Raw genomic sequence first — 11,610 nt, forward strand, 5'->3', positions numbered from 1 at the left:
GTTATAAAACCCAATTATAAGATAATTCCATTTTGGTAAAGCCAAAAAAGAGGAAAAAATGTGTATCTACACAAAATGATAGATATCTTAATCTAAGTTTATTTTTATTTAACTTATCTAATTTATTATGATAAATTGTAAGAATGCTTATTGTCAGTTTAATTCCTTTTAAAGATAATTGTTTAAATGAAAATAATATGTGGAGGTGTTTTTTTAACTATATAAAAATAAAATACCTAAGGATAATAGTTGAACAATTGAGCAGGACAAATGGATGTATACTTTTTTGAGATTAGTATGTGATAGTATATCACTTGATACTGCATGTTATAGTTTCAGAGCACACATGATGGTAAAATAATGAAATAAAAAATAAGAAAAAAACAAAGTTAAAAATATTATCCAAACAGGACTTAAAATTGAATTATAGAAGCTTCAAATGATAAGAAGGAACCAAAAAAAGAGACAAAAGGAGAAAGTAATATGAGGTCATTATAAAACTGAAAGACAGAATATTTACAAAGGTTTATACAGCTAATGCAGAGATATAAACAACTAATAGAATGGTGAAATGAAATAGAATAAACCGCAATTACAGTCAGAAATTTCAATACCTCTCCAAAAGTCATAGAACAAATGGACAGAAAATCAGTATGAATACGGAGGATGTGAATAGCACTATCAATCAGCCTGGCTTGACATTTATAGAACACTCCACCTAACAACAGCGGATTATACATTATTTTCAAGAGCACATTGATGACCAAGATAGATCACATCATGAGCTATGAAAAAAGTCCCAATAAATTAAAAAGACTCAAATCAATGAAGATGTGTTCTTTGTTCAGAAAGCAATTTAATTACAAATTAATATAGGAATATTTGTGCACACTTATCAAAATTTTGGAAATAAAATATAATATTTTTAAATAATCCTTGCTTCAGTGATGAAACCAATGGCAAAATTACAAAGACCTGTGAGCTGAAAGAAAACAAAACACAATCTGGCTAGATTTGTTGGGCATCTCTAGAGTAGTTATTTAGAGAAAATTTATAGGAATGAATTCCTATATTTGAAACAAAGAAAGGTCTAAAATCAATAATCCCAGTTTTCACTTTAAGAAACTATGAGAAGAGCAAATTAACAGTAAGTAGAAAAAAGGAAATACTAAAGGGAGAGTAGCATAAAAAATGAACAAATAAGTTAAGGAAAGTAATAAAAGTTGAAATCATTATTTTCATTATTTTCAGATCAATTAAATTATTCAACTCCTAGGTAAAAAATCAGAAAAAGAAGGAGCAAAACCTTCTGATTCAGGAGTGAGAAAGGACAAAACAAATTGCTTTATTAATATTTAAGAAGACTATGAGAGAAAACTTTTAATATCAGCATTGGAAATTTTATCTAAAATAAAAGACCCTTTATCAGCCATGACCAAACAAAGCTCACTTGAAGATAAATCTGTGACTTTCTTAGCCCCATAAGCCTCACCAAAGGAAGAGGATTCCATGCTAATCTTGCCATCAAGAACAGTCAAGTGGTTTCACTGGTGAATTCATGCAAATTTTAGGAAAGAGATGATACCAATTCAGTGAAAGCTCTTCCAGGATTTCAAATTCTTGTTTTTTTAGTTCAGTCTGAGGCCTTGATATAAAACATACACAGAATATTAAATGAAAAAAAAGCTAAGGAACAATATTCTTCAAGAATCTATGTGGGCAGAACATTTAGCAAATTCAACGACATATATAATCAGAATCAGGTGAGATTTTTCCAAGAATTAAAAGTTTAACATTTGGAAATTAGTAAATATAATCCTTTTTATTGATGATCTAAAAAGTAAGAAAAAACAGGATTAATTTACAGATGTAGAAAGAACTTTTGGCAAAGTTGGTTCTCCATTACTGATAAACACAATGGGACAAATTAGGAGGAAAAGTGAATATTTTCAACCCCATGACCACTAACCACGATGATTCAGTTCAGCTGGACAGTCCAAGTTGACTATCAGTCAATGCACCACAGTCATTAAGGAGATAATGATTTAAAACTGCAGTGAGATATTACTAAATACTTAGTGGAATACTTAGTAAAATAAAGTAGTAGTCTGATCGCACGGAGAGTTAACTGGTATGTGGAGGAAAATGGTCTGGCAGTTTTTTAAAAATTCAGTATAAGCATACCATATGACCGTACATTTCACTACTATATTTTTACACAATGAAAATGAAACCAAATATACTTAATATAGAAATTTACAAAACCTAGAGCTCAAATACCTAAAAACAAGTGAATGGATAAACAACGTATAGTATTTTTCCATAAAATGGTATAATATTCAGCAATAAAAATCAGTTGACTATCAACACATACTACATTAAGCATGATTCTCAAATTTTCTGAATGAAGACATCAGTCAGAAACTATATGCTGTCATTTATGTAAACTTCTAGAAAATCCAAACTCACCTGTAACGCTAGAAAGCTAATCAATTTTCCATGTAGGACTGAGGGAGGTGGCAAGCGTTTGGAGTCAGATTACAAAACAGCTTGAAGTATATTTTGGTGGTTAGAAACGTGCTCATCATTTTGATTTTGGTAATGATTTCACAGGTGTTCAAACATGCCAACACTTACAATTGTATACTTTAAATACATTCAGTTTACTGGTTTCAATCATACCTCGATGAACTGTTACAAGTATTCTGAAATTTTAGAGTAGTATTTGACAGCTATAATTTAGATAATCCCACTACTTAATGAAAAAGGCTGGAGAGAAATAATTAACATGTAAATCTTTATTACTACTAGAATCAAAATTATAAAAAGAATTTTCTCTGCTATAATGGTACAAAACTTGAGACTCTGTATATAACACACATATAATCAATTTAATCACAAGCTAACCTTGTGGTTGACTGCTTATATATTTTTAAATTGTTAGAGAGAGAGAGAGTGTGTGTATACAGGTGATTTAGGGAGACTATTATGCTGGAACTTTTTAAAATGCAAACTATAATTGCTATAATGTGATGACAGCTATACATATATGAAAGATTAAAAATGTGCCAGATATGTCCTATGTAGAGGAACCATTTTTTTCCTTCAGAAAAAAAAAACAAAGAACCTATTCTGTTTTGTTGAGAACAGGATTATACCAGTCCTACATTGTGGAAGCAAGTAGGCCAATGAAAAGGCTGGTGAGAAGATGGTGACTTTGAGAATGGTTGCAGTAAAGGCAAAGTGAAACTTAAATCTAGGTTATATTGAGGAGTAAAAAGGCTTGCTTGTAAAATAGATGAAAAGAGTTCTCTTGGGGGCTGAGTAATTACACAGTCTTTAAAAGCCTATGTGGAGGACATATGTAAGAATATATTTGGGAGACCAAACCAAGAATAACAAATGATTTTGTCTACTCTGTATTGTATTGTTTACATTAGCCATTGGTAACATATTTTTGAATATTTATCTACTCTAGTCTTAGAAACATGAGTGATGAAACTACTTTGGGTGATAACACACCTAACTTCAAATTGTTTCTAGGATAATTTGAGGATTCCTTATGTTCTCTATCCATAGTTTTTAATGTAATTTTTTGGAAATCCCTTATTTTAATAATGAATCCTGACAAATTCTTCTATTATTTTAAAGCTAAAATAGCAGTTTGAAGGTTTGCTAAATTTCTTGAACTTGTTGGATGTTATCTAGCTTTTATGTTTTAAATTTAACTTAATATGTGTATAGATAGTGATATTTTATAATTTAAAAAAATTTATTATTAACTAAAATTAAATCAATATCACAATAGCTCACAAAACAACACACAGCGTCGTGTGACTGCAAAATTTTATTCCAGCTTTCAACTAAGTTTATTTTACCAGTAGGTGCCAGTCTTGACTCAAAAAACTGAGGCTGGAGCAGTTGCTTATTTGTAAATTCCATTAGAAGAATTTATATTTTTAAAAATGTAAAATAGCAGGGATTTGTGTCAAGAAGAAAAAGCAGTTAATGAAATTTGAAGACAGAACATAATACAAGCTTCTGAACAAGCATATTACTATAACAACTAAAAATAAGATTAATCACTTCTAGATATTTCATATTGATATAAGGAAGTACTGTATCTATAATAAAGGAGCGAGGAGTAAAAAGAAAAACATAGGGCCAGGGATTTAGCTCAGTGGTTCTGGCGCCTGCCATGCAAGCGCAAGGTCCCGAGTTCGATCCCTGGTACCAAAAAATATATATATATATAGGTAGCACTTAGTGACGTAATTTCTCTCTTTACCATACCCTGACTCCTGTCAGGTGTGTTTCTTCTGTTTTTATGTTGTTGTTTTGACTTTTTTATGGGTATAGAATAAAAATATACCATACATTAAAATCAAAGTAATGGATTTTTCTATCCTAAACTGTAAAAGGTAGAAATTACTGAATTAGACAAGAAGAGGCCTGAGTTGACCATTGCCTCTGGGTGGTGGCTTTTGTCTCATAGGGAAGGTGTGTAAGTCACCACACCAAGATTTAGGGGTGTCCTTAGAGTAACTGGGGTGGCTTGCATGTGCTCATTTTAACAGAGCCATTCATTATTCACTCTGTACTTGGATGATATTTTAGTTATCATAAACTGAATTATAGGTGGGATTGAATAAATATTTGAATTAATCTAAGAGATATGTGCAATACCTGGATTACCAAGTTTTTGTCTGGATGATACAGTGGCTAAAAGTTTTCTCTGCTACTTAGCCTTGTGAAATTATAAGGTGAAAATTTAGAGACATGCAAAATTCTCAAAATTCAAAAAGCTCTAGAATAATGGGATTATTTGCTTCGAGAAAGTATAAACAAATTTGGATAGACTCTATACAGTATTTGGGAAATATGCAAGGAAAACACTTATGCTTAAGGCTTTTAAATTTCGTGCACAAAATATTTGTTACCCCAATGCATAAGATGTGCCTCCCCAACCTAACTTTTTAATAAAAGAAAATACTGTACTGCAGAAGTGCATTGGGAAAGCATGGGTCTGGCCCTCCCCTTCCCGAGCATTTATGGACTTCTGTGGATTTGCTGGTTGAATAAAATGCATACACTTAAGGAAATGAGTCATTTTCATTAAATAAAATGTTTCCATCCAAAAGTTCTCTTTTTTAAATTATTACTTTTTGGGTACCGGGGATTGAACTTGGGACCTTGCGCTTGCAAGGCAGGCGCCGGAACCACTGAGCTAAATCCCCGGCCCCAAAAGTTCCCTTTTATGTGGCTCCAAAAAGAGGTAGTTCAGGATAGAAAGAGACATATTAAATAACTGGTACATCTCAAACACTCCTAGTAATTTCTCGGTCCCTTATTTTTTGTATATGTTAGAGTAGTGTTAAGGGGCGGGGGGTGCTTTTTGGTTTGTTAAAGCCACCAAAAGGGGAGTAAGTAATACATTGAAATGAGGTTGTAATTTATTCAGCACTCACAGAACCCTTGATTTCTTTCCATACGCAGAAGAAGTTATACCTCTTCTGGCTGGGAAAAACACGAAAATCATACTACAGTGAAAAACAACAAAAAAAATTAAAAAGCAAAATCAAGAGAGTTATCAACAAGAATTTTCACTTACGGCTCTATTGTGTATGTATTAAGGATGTGCAGTGTGAACATTGTAACTGTAGGGTAGCAGAAGTTCAGGATGAAAACTAGCTGATAACTGCCTATAGTTTACAGTTTTAGTGAGAGAAAACTCTGAATCTAAATATTACAAATTGCGTGATGCACTTCAGAAAGACAAGCGCTTTATCACATTAAACTAACAAGGTAGTTTGTTTATTTTGCACTACTGGGGACTGAACTTAGGGTTTGTTTGTTTGTTTGTTTGTTTGTTTTTTCATGAGCGCCCACCGCCCTCCCCTTTCGTTTTTAAATTTTGGGAGAGAGTCTCACTAAGTTATTAAGTTTCCCAGGCTGGGCTCAACTTGGAATCTTTCTGTCCCAGCCTCATTTTCTCTACATTTTAAACATTTTTGTTTGGTCTTGATTTTTCATAAAACCAAAAAGAAAATTGAATGGATACAAAATAAGAACAGTAAGTGATCCAACGGAGGATATACTGAGTCAAAACAAGAAAAAAATAATTTTTCAATATAATTGTGTTTTATGCAAATCTTGGATGAATATGAGAGCTCTAAAATACAGCAAGTATGGAGAGAAGGAAATTCATTTCCAATCAGCTAAAGTATTTTGTTATCGGCAATACCGCAGTGCACATTTTCCTGTCCATTCCCTGTTAATAGAATCCCCTCTCCACCGTCATCATTTGTGCTGAGCAGCACAGTTATCTTTTTCTCACGTCATACCTGATGCTGGACTAAACATTTCTAGAAGAAAACCAGACTAACAGTTTCTGGTGGCTTCCTATTGCTCTAAAATAAAAGCAAGACGCACGACAGGTCTCAGGCACCATGGATTCACAGCCCCCGTCCCAGGTCCCCCTGCTAGCTCAGCGCTCCGCACCTGCCCATTCCACCCAGCCTGCTTTGCGCACGGCTCAAGCGCTTCTGTAGCTCCGTGATAGTTCATACTCTTTTTTCTTTAGACCCTCTCTGCCTACTACTTCTTCTTCCTGGAAGACCATCTGTTAAACTTTTGTGGCCACAGTCCACAGGAAAACATAAATTTTTATACCATGTCCCCTCCTGTGTGTGTACATGTGTTTGTGCAAAATTAAAATGAAAGTTTTAGGGCTGGGGATTGAGCTCAGTGGTGCCGCCGCCTGTCTCGCAAGCGCAAGGTCCCGAGTTTGATCCCTGGTACCAAAAGAAACAAGCAACAAAAAAAGAGAAAGTTTTACAAAACAATAATTATCCTTAAATTTACCATAGATCTCTGCTTTTCGCTATTAAATTAAATTAATATTTTTACTTAAAAGCACCTAATATATATGGCATAGCAAAATCTAGAAAACAATGGTTTCTTTTATTCATGAGCAAGTCATATGTACATATGCACTTACTGTTTTACTTTATTTTAGTTTTATATTTGATCTTCCATTTAATTATATCTATGCATAAAACATAATTGTACATTTTGATACATGTATGCATTGTGCATCATTTACATCAGGTTAAATATATCTAACTCCTCAAATATATATCATTTTTTTATGGTGAAAATTTTCAAAATTTTTCTTTTAGTTTTTTACATGTACACTATATTACTGCTATCATCATACAATTGTGTAGCAGCACACCAGATCTTCTTTCTCCTATCTGATTTTACAAGTGACTACTATACTGCAACACAGAGTCCAGTTACATTTTTTACTCATAATACAAGTGAATTACTGCCACTTAAGGTCTGAACTTATATCTTATCATTACTCTGATGGCTGCACCTGACCACACAAATTGAGTCCTTGTTATTCAATATTGTATTATACCATAGTTAAGTATTTATTGTTTTGTCTGTTACTGTATCTCAAGACAATCTCTTCAGAAAGGGCCTGCTATCTCTGGTTCATTCATTTCTTTCCAGTGCCTCTTACCAAACTTGATGTAGTACAGGCCACCAGTAACCTTTTACAGATTGTCTTGATTTGTATGGTTAACACCAATTTCTCAAATTCATTTGGAGAATCCCAGTATTGAAAGTACACCGAAAAAAAGGTAAATTCGTATTTAAAAAAAATCAGGACTCAAAAGTACTCTAATTAAAATTATAGTATTAGATTCTTGTGGATACTGTGACACATTACCACAAATCAAGTGGGTTAAAACAACAAAAATTTGTTTTCTGACAGTTCTGAAGGCCAGAAATTGAAAATCTTCATTGCTTGGTCAAAATCAGGTAATAGAAGAGCCATCCTTCATCTCAAAACTGCAGGGAAGACTATACCCCTTCTTTCTTTTAGTCTCCCATTGCTGCTGGTGTTTTTAGCTGTGGAAATGTCAGACCAATCTTTACCGTCACCATCATCTTTGCATTACTCTTTCTTCTGGGTGTATCAAATTTCCTGCCTCATTCTCAAAGGACACCTATGATTGTATGTAGGACCCACTTGGATAATATCCCTGTATCAAACACCTTAACAATCTCATCTACAAAAGCAGTCATGAAATGTAATATTCACAGGTTTCAGGTGTCAGGGTGTGGATATTGTTTGTGAATCAATTTTTCAGCATATTGTGATCATCAGTCCATTGCATCAGCAGTGAAGATCTATGCTTATCAATTAGTCTTTGATAGCATGCTAGTTCTTTAGTATTGAGTTAATATAATAAGCTAAATTCAAAAGTAATTAAGTTTTTTCTTTATCTTTAATGGCTTTACCTTATCCTTTGAAGAGTAGTTAGAATTTCTACTGAAAACAATAATTAATAATCAAAACCAGAAAGCCCTCTTGACTCTAAACTCACAAAACAAAAAGTCTGAGTAGTTTGTTACTCAAATATAAACCATGTGATACTTGAAATTCAATGATCCAACCTCTTCCCATCTTTATGTTGTGTAATTAAATTGCCAACACATTACAAATGGGGTATCCTTATTCCATTCAAATTCTAAGCCTTAAGGCACTCGTCTAGGTAAAGCATCACTGAAATATTTCTAATTGATGCCAGATAGAATATGTATAATCTGAGATATAGATAGTGCTCACATTAGGGTTTAGGGATAGAGTGAAACCAATCATTCCAGAGAAGTTACAGAACCTTCAGTGCTAAATGACTGTATTTAGAGCAAGTACATAATCAACATAAGTATTACCTAGTAATAAAGGCCTGAAAAAAAGAATTGTTAAGTCCTAGTATGTATCAGGGATGGAAGCTAAAGTCAAAGGATGGATCCCAACAGTGCTCATGCATAGAGTATTTCCCTAGCCACATAGTTATTTATCTATAGGGTCTCACGAGACATCCTTTGTTGTTTGCAGGATTAGGGCTTCAGTGTGGAAAAGGTGTATTTATGCTCCTCTGAACCAATTTTACTCTTCATTAAAAACTGTAAATAAATATAAAAAAGAATCAATAACTTGAAGAACCTTTTTATATAGGTAATTTGATACAGCACATGATACCTGTAAAATACCACCATAAATTTCACACGTACATTGGGTAAAACCAATATAACAATCCCTACCATCCTTGCAGAACTTTCTGCAGGTGCCTTATGCATCCTATGAGCAGATATGTAACTAACCTAAGAGAAGACCTAGGGAGTTTTGCGAAGTTAGAATGTAAAAAAATAAGAGAAAACAGGTTCCAAATATGACCCAAAACATAATAGTGGACTGTACAATTTTCCACCTCATATCCATTGCCTGCCATTTTTAAGATTAGAAATTCTATTTCCATTTAGACAAAACAGAGCAGATAAAAGACTACATTTCTAAAATGTCCTGTACTGGAAGTGACATGTGACCAAATTCTAGATGGTGAGGTCCAACTACAAGTGCTGAGACCATTTAGAGAATGACATGGGAGATGGAGTTCAGTGAGATGGGCAATTTTTTTCTCTTATTTTGCTGCCTGTAATATACATGTAATTATGTAAACTATAACAAGTCTCCTGAATTGTTCCCTTTGAAAAAGAACTCATGCAGTCAGGAGGATAAAACAAGAACATTGAAGTAGACTTTGTTTTTGAAGGAGAAAAATGAACATCTACCTTACTTAAACCACTGCTCTTTTGACATTTTCAATCCATGCATTGGAACCTAATTCTTTCTTAATTGACAATTTATGTGTCATTAGCTCTGTCACTGTGTTATTGATAAAATTCACTTCAAAAGTTATTCTGTAGCAAAATGTCAGCACTGTACACATGCTAAAAATAACTGTATAAAATTTTGTATGTTGGAAAGTATTGTTGGGATATATATATATATATATATATATAGCCTTAGGAAAACATTTACTTTGAAAGTTAAATTATTTTACTTTGGAGCATATACGTTTATAATTCAAAGTCATTACCTACTCTTCTTAATATCTTACACAGATTTGATTTCACTGTATTTAAAGTCCTCTATTTTCCTTAGCCATTTTATTTTTTCCAACTTTAAATGTGACTGTTATCATCTAAACTACAGTCAGCAGTTAATCTTACGTTTTGATGTCATCTTTCCTGACTAAATTGTTATGATGTGGAAAGCATTCTAATTAATGTGGTAAGATGTTGCATCAAGTGCTTAAGAATTTCCATTTCATGTATCAGCTTCTCAGTGCAGCTTCCTTGGTTAACAGTTTGTCCACATGAATGTAAAAATAACTTATATCTGTCACGTAAATTTAAAAAAATGATTCCTTGATCCTTCTTTAATTGTCTTGTCAATCTAATTTGTTCTGTTGCTTAATTTCATAAATACCCAACTTGATCAAATTAATATGCACTTCCGTCTAAATATAGATGCATCTGATCAGATAAACATTTTTCTCTACCTCTTCATGAATCAATCTTCTGGTTCAAAGATAAAGTTCTGGGGCATATTTAATTGTCAGCCAAAGGGACAGTTGGAAAAAGAAGTTTCAAGATCAATTTTCCTACTATCTTTATTCTTATCAAGTTCCTGCACTGTCAGATATCCACTAAGTCAGTCAGGCCTGGGCGGAGCGCTGTGACCAGGCAGAGCCACGGCAAGGGCGCCCCACGCCAGAGGCGGGCGCGAGGCTCGGTGCCAGGCACAGTGACAAAGAGCTGCCCTTCGCTGCCAGCCTGGGACAAGGCACGGAGAAGCGGTCACCCCCTGCCCACCACCAGCAGGCGGCAGAGAGGTCCGCCCCCCCCCCCCTCCAACCGGGGCCTCCTGGCCTTGCCCCACCGGCTCCTCCATAGAGTGGAGCTGATGCTGCTGGAGAAACCGAGGCCGAGGTTCAACCACCCGGCAGGCCCCAGAACAATATTTTTCTGGGCCCCAATTATGAAATGGGGCTTGGTGTGTGCCGGGTTGGCGGACATGGCCAGACCTGCGGAAGAGCTTAGGACTGCTCAGTCCACTGTGTTGATGGCCACGGGATTTCTTTGGACAAGATACTGCCTTGTAATTATACCAACAATCTGGAGTCTGTTTGCTGTTAATTTCTTTGTGGGGGCAGCAGGAGCCTTTCAGCTGTTTCGTATTTGGAGATATAATCAAGAACTAAAAGCTAAAGCAAGTAAGAGTTCCTGATCACCTGAACAGTCTAACTGTGGAAAAAACCACCAGGACCCAGTTCGTTGCTTGGTTATTGACAAGGCGATGCTAGCTGTGTTAACATGTGGAGGGCAGACAAAAAAAGCCTGGCTGTAATGGGTAACTAGTGCTTGTTCCACAAAAAAATAAAGCAAACTTTTAATAATAAAAAAAATCCATACTGAATGGATGGGGAATTAAAGCAGGAAGGGAAGCTTTATTTGAATTCATTTGTGTAAACTGGGGTCATTCCTGAAAGTTGATTTAATAGCCGATCTCGGATCACATCCATAGCTACACTAAGGGAAGCCTGCATGTTAGGGTTATATAATAATACGGCCAATGTATCAGCTCAGAATCAGGCTACTTAGAGTATGTAAATGTTTGTTTATTTTCCTTTGACAGGCAGTGTATAGAGCACTTTAAAGTATTAAAGAATAAAACATTATAGTATT

General features: G+C 34.5%; 1 pseudogene; it reads left to right on the plus strand.

Moving 5' to 3' along the window:
- The first annotated feature begins 6,449 nt into the window (after window positions 1-6,449).
- Window positions 6,450-11,330, plus strand: LOC110350319 (mitochondrial pyruvate carrier 2 pseudogene; annotated as a pseudogene).
- The last annotated feature ends 280 nt before the right edge of the window (window positions 11,331-11,610 follow it).

This window comes from Heterocephalus glaber, unplaced genomic scaffold (assembly GCF_053883595.1).
Source record: "Heterocephalus glaber isolate CG9 unplaced genomic scaffold, H.glaber_assembly_v1.0 deba00001555, whole genome shotgun sequence".
Classification (NCBI taxonomy): Eukaryota; Metazoa; Chordata; class Mammalia; order Rodentia; family Bathyergidae; genus Heterocephalus; species Heterocephalus glaber.